Here is a 5,997-nt window from a genome sequence, read left to right on the forward strand (position 1 = left end):
TCTATGTTAAAAAGGAGTGGAGATAGTGGACAGCCTTGTCTGCTTTCTGAATTCAATGGGAATGCTTCCAGTTTTTCTCCATTTAGAATGATGTTGGCTGTGGGTTTGTTATATATGGCTTTAAGTATGTTTGAGGTATGTTCCCTCCAATACAATTCCCTCTATGACTTTGAACATAAATGCATGTTGAATTTTTGTCAAAGGCCTTCTCTGCATCTATTGAGATGACCACATGGTTCTGGTCTTTGAGCCCATTTATATGATTTATGGCATTTATTGACATATGTATATTGAACCATCCCTGCATCTCTGGAATAAAGCCAACTTGATCATGGTGGATGATCTTTTTGATGTGTGTCTGTATGTGGTTTGCAAGTATTTTGTTGAGAATTTTTGCATTTATGTTCATTAAAGATATTGGTCTATAGTTTTCTTTTTTGGTTGTATCTTTACCTGGCTTTGGTATTAGAGTGATGCTGGCTTCATAGAAGTAATTTGGAAGTTCTCCCTCCATTACTGTTTCAATTTCCTTATGTGTTACAGGTCTGTTTAAGACGTTAATCTCTTCTTGGTTTAGCTTTGATGGTTCCCATGCTTTTAGGTACCCGTCCATTTCTTTTAGATTTTCAAATTTAGTAGCATATAGGTTTTAAAGTATTCCCTTATAATGTTTTGGATCTCTTTGATGTCTGTTGTGATGTTTCCCCTTTCATTTCTGATTTTGTTGATTTGGAGGTGCTCTTTCTTTCTTTTGGTTAACTGGGATAGCAGTCTATCAATCTTGTTTATCTTCTCAAAGAACCAGCTTGTGGATTCGTTGGTTCTTTGTATTGTTTTCTTTGTTTCTATTTCATTAATTCCCGCTCTGATTCTTGTTATTTCTTCTTGTTTGCTGGTTTGGGTTTCATTTGCTGTTGCTTTTTAAGTGTGTTGAGTTGCAATGTTAAGTCATTTATTTGTGATCTTTCTGATTTTTTTATGCAGGCACTTAGAACTATAAACTTCCCTCTAAGGACTGCTTTCAATGTGTCCCAGAGGTTTTGTTGTCTTGTATTGCCCTTTTCATTTAATTCCAGGAATACTTTTATTTCTTTCTTAATTTCTCTTTTGACCCATTCATCATTCAGGAGTGTGTTATTTCAATTTTTTGTATTTGTGATACTTATATTTATTTCTTAATTTCTCCTTTGACCTATTCATCATTCAGGAGTGTGTTGTTTAATCTCCATGTGTTCATGTGGTTACTGAGGAATCTCTGGTGTTGATTTTAAGCTTTATTGCATTGTGGTCTGATAGAATGCATGGAATTATTTCAGTCATTTTGTATTTGTTGAGGTTTGTTTTGTGCCCCAGTATATGGTCGATTTTGGAGAAGGGCGCTGAATAGAAAGTATATTCTTTGGTGATTGGGTGGAATATTCGGTAGATATCTGTTAGGTCCATCTGATATATGGTATTGTTTAATTTAGATGTCTATCTGTTAATTCTGTCCTTTTGACCTATCTAATGGTGGCAATAGGGTATTGAAGTCCTCTACTATTAATGAGTTGGGATTAATCTGGGTCTTAAAGTCCTATAATAATGTTTTTATGGATTTGGATGCACCAGAGTTTGTTGAATATATGTTCATGATTGTAATATCTTCTTGGTTTATTGTTCCTTTGATCAGAATGAAGTGGCATTTTTTGTCTCCTGATTGGTTTTATTTTATAGTCTATTTTATCAGATATTAGAATTGCAATGCCTGCTTTTTTCTTAGTACCATTCGCTTGGTATATTTTTTTCCATCCTTTCACTTTGAGATAGTGGCAGTCCTTGAAAGTGAGATGAGTTTCTTGCAGACAACAAAAAGATGGGTTTTGTTTCTTAATCCATTCAACTAGTCTGTATCTTTTGACTGGGGAATTCAGTCCATTGATATTTAAAGTTATTAATGAAAGATGTGTATTGAATCCTGTCATTTTTATTTCTGTTCACATTCTTGATATAGCTGTGCATTTCCATGGTTATGCCTTCACTGAATTTCTTTCCATCACCCCTTGGGTATAATCATTCCTTTCTTCAGCTCTTTGTATTGCTTCAAGAACTCTCTGAAGGGTTGGTTTTGTGGACATGAATTCTTTCAGCCTATTTATGTCATGGAAGATTTTTCTTTCCCCTTCAACTATAATAGACATTTTGGCTGGGCAAAGTAATCTGGGTTGGCATCAGTGGTCATTTAGTCCTGGGAATACTTTGGTTCAGGCTCTTCTGGCCTTCATGGTTTGCATTGAAAAGTCAGCTGTAATCCTGATGGGTTTTCTTTTATATGTGATTTGTTGTTTTTCTTTTTCCACTTTCAGTACTGTCTCTTTGTTCTGAATGTTTAGTGTTTTTATTATGATGTGCCTTAGAGAGTGGAGAGTTTCTTTTCTGGTCCTGTCTATTTGGTGTTCTATATGCTTCTTGTATTTTTATGGATATTTATTTATTTATTTTTGGTGTTTTTGAGACAGGGTCTCCTTGGAGCCCCAGCTGTCCTGGAACTCACTATGTAGACTGGGTTGGCCTTGAACTCACAGAGATCCTCCTGCCTCTGCCTCCCAAGTACTGGGATTAAAGGTGTGCACCACCATGCCTGGTCTTTTTTAAATTTTGGGATATTTTCTTCTACAATCCTGTTGAAGATCTGTTCCATACCATTATATTGAGATTTTTCTCCTTCTTGTATGCCTATGATTTATAAGTTTGTTTTTTTATGGTGTCACTCAATTCTTGCGTATCCTTTTCTTGTGTTTTTAAAATTTTTTCATAATATTTGCTTGAGTGGTGTAATTTGTCCACTTTATATTCCAGTCTTGATACTCTGTTTTCCATTTCATTCATCCTATTGGTGAGGTTTTCTCCCGTCATTTCTAATTGGGTTACTGAGTGTTTCATTTCCTTCTTCATTTCAGCCTGAGTATTCTTCAATATTTCTAACTCTTTTCTGAATTCATTCAGAAGTTTATCCCTATCTTCCTTCAGTTCTTTGATTTCTTTCTTTGTGTGTTCTTTAAATTCACTGAAGTCTTTTATCATGTTTATAGTTGTGCTTTTGAATTCCATGTCCTGTGTTATCTCTAGGGAGTTCTCACTGTACTCCTCTAGAGGACCATTGGTACTTGGTGGGGATATATTATTTTGGTTTTTCATGTTATTTTTTCTTTGTGACTTTGACATGTGAATTTTCTTCATAGTTTCTTATTTTTGTGTGACTCAGGCCTTTCTTTGTTTAGATCTGCTTCTTTTTATAAACTTTATGTGTCTTTGTAGTTTACTTGTTGGGCATGAAAAGCTGATTGGTCTAGGCTTCAGGTTCTCTCTTTTGATTTTATATTGAAGTGGCCTAATTGCTTTTGTCTTCAGGAGTTCCCACAGAGGCCCAAGTGAGGTGAGGCTCAGATGATATCAGGCTTTCTCCTAAGGTATTGGTCCCTCCAGGAAAGATGCTTCCCTCAAGAATTTGGGGGCTGGGCTGGCCTAGGAGAAGGGCCCGGGATAGATGCTGGTCTCAGGAAGCTGGTGGCTATGCCACCCAGGGAAGTAAAGGGAGGTGAGGGTAGGACCAGGCCTAGCGGTTTCCTGGGGTCCGCAGTGGGGAACTGGGTTGGCCCCTATGCAAAGAATCAGGAAGCAGTGGCGGCTCTAGGCTGAGAGGTTAGCCTGGGTGTCTGGGGTGCAGTGTGTGTGTGTGTGTGTGTGTGTGTGTGTGTTTGGGGGGTGAAAGAGGCTGGGGGAGTCAAGGCTCGCTGGGGTCGCTGGACTTACCAGCACCAGGACACCGGAGGCTGTGCAGCCCAGGAAGCAAAGGGATGTGAGGGCAGGACCTGGTCCAGAGGGCTCCTGGGGACGAGGAAAGGTGCTGGCACCAGGCCGCCCAGAGGCTGTGCAGCCTGGGGAAGTAAAGGGAGGTCTGCCTGTGTTTTTTATATAGGAAAAATGCAGAACAGTTATGAAGCAGAGGAATATTAATTTTTTAAATTTATTTTTTATTTCTGTGTGTAGGAAGGGGGGGCACATACATGCCAAAGTGTGTGTGTGTGTGTGTGTGTGTGTGTGTGTGTGTGTGTAGGTGAAAGGACAACTTGTGGGAGTATGTTCTCTTCTTCCATAATTTAGGTCCCAGGGATCAAACACAGGCTCAGTAGCAAGTGCCTTTACCTAATGTGTCATCTTGCTGGGTGAATGTTTGGTTTTTAAACAGGAAAGAGAGAGAGAGAGAGAGAGAGAGAGAGAGAGAGAGAGAGAGAGAGAGGAGAGTTCCTTTAATGCTCTTCTACCCTCAGAGAAATGTTCTAGAATACTGTTTCACAGTGCTCTGCAGCAATGCTGTGATCTGTATCTGATACGGTCTTTGGGTCCTTCTACAGGATCATTGATTTTGATGGAAGCTCCCAACTCATGATGAATTTACTTAATTTTATCACCAATAATAATCCAACAAAGTCTTTAAGTTATTTATTAGTAATAATAGGTCCATCAATGTAATTAGATAAGCCACAATCTCCTATCTGGTTCTTAAGCCATTTGCCATTCTCATGACCTCCATGTGTCTATTGTAGTTTCTTAGGTTCATCAGCATGGAAACCAATCATGCCATTAGTGACCTCCAGGTCTTTTCCTTCAGTCATAGGCCATTTGAGCTCCTCGTGATGGTGGCTGTGGTGGTGGCCATGGTGGTGGTTGGTAGTAGAGAAAATATGAGCTCTGCTACTATCGTGACCACCTTGACCAGGAGTAGGAGGCAGTCATACCATAATCTCTGCTAGACGGAGGCAGGCTTGGGATGCCCACTTCAACCAGAAGGCATTCCATCTTGGCCCTCTTCTCTGCATGGGAAGCTTCATGCTGTCATCAAACATCATTGTGAAAATTCTATAATCATAGGCTTAATCATAATAACTGGGCTCACAAGGTTGCTCTTGCCCTTTGATAAGAGGCTCAGGTAGAAGATCAAGAATGATCTTTTATACATTCTCCAGCTCTATCAGGCTTCCCTCCAATCAAACAACTCCATCATGAATGAGGACTGCATTCTTACAAGAGCTTAATTATTGTCTGAATCTTCTCTTGAAGTTCTTTGATTTTTAGCCTCTTTGACCCTAATTATTCCCCCTGCCAGACACTAATTAATCAGGTCACAATTGACAATCATAGTCACTTCCTTTGTCGTGTTGCTGATCCAACATTCTACAGCATCAGATCCAGGTGAGGACTGGGTACTTGCTAGCTGAATGGTGGTGACTTCAGGCCCTGCACTAAAATCAGGATGATTTTCTTCAGTAGCAACACTGATAATATGTGCTGGAGGCCTCTGCTGTCTGGTACTGTAGACTTAATCTAAATGGAAAGCCTTAATATTTGTGCCTCCTTTAATAATCAGAGCCCCAGCATTATTTTATTTAGTTATTTTAATATCATGTATTATGAGTGTTTTGCCTGCTTGTATGTAAGTGCACCACATAGGTGCAATGCCTGAGAAGGCCAGACGCAGGCATTGGATCGCCTGGAACTAGAGTTACTAGAGCCACCATGTGGGTGCTGGGAACCAAACCAGGGTCCCCAGCTCCTTTCTAAAAAAATATTCTTGCCCTGAACCATAATGTGTAATTCCACCATCTCATTGGTGTTCCTAGATCTTTCAAGTGTTGGTTCTTCCAAATCTTCTGTGGCTGCATACCTAATTTACACTTGGCTTTAGTGTGTGGGAAGGTTTCAGCTTCCATTTTCTTGTATTAAATGGACATATCAATAGGTTATTTTACTTCCTTGTAGATACGTAATATTCATGGCAGATCAGCAACTAACATCCTAGTACTGTAGTAGCTACACAAGTCTGCTGTTCCTTCACAGTCATATTGACTCCCTAAAATGGAGGATTTTGCCCTCCCTCTGAACATTCTCATTAGCATATATTAATTTGATATAATAATGTTTTTATACATTTTATACATATTTGTTTTAATACAAATATGT

The 5,997-nt window shown here is 39.1% G+C and overlaps 1 pseudogene; it reads right to left on the reverse strand.

The window, feature by feature from the left end:
* Positions 1-4,769: 4,769 nt before the first annotated feature.
* Positions 4,770-5,747, reverse strand: LOC115072664 (annotated as a pseudogene).
* Positions 5,748-5,997: the final 250 nt, after the last annotated feature.

This window comes from Nannospalax galili, unplaced genomic scaffold (assembly GCF_000622305.1).
Source record: "Nannospalax galili isolate Female #2095 unplaced genomic scaffold, S.galili_v1.0 scaffold843, whole genome shotgun sequence".
Classification (NCBI taxonomy): domain Eukaryota; kingdom Metazoa; phylum Chordata; class Mammalia; order Rodentia; family Spalacidae; genus Nannospalax; species Nannospalax galili.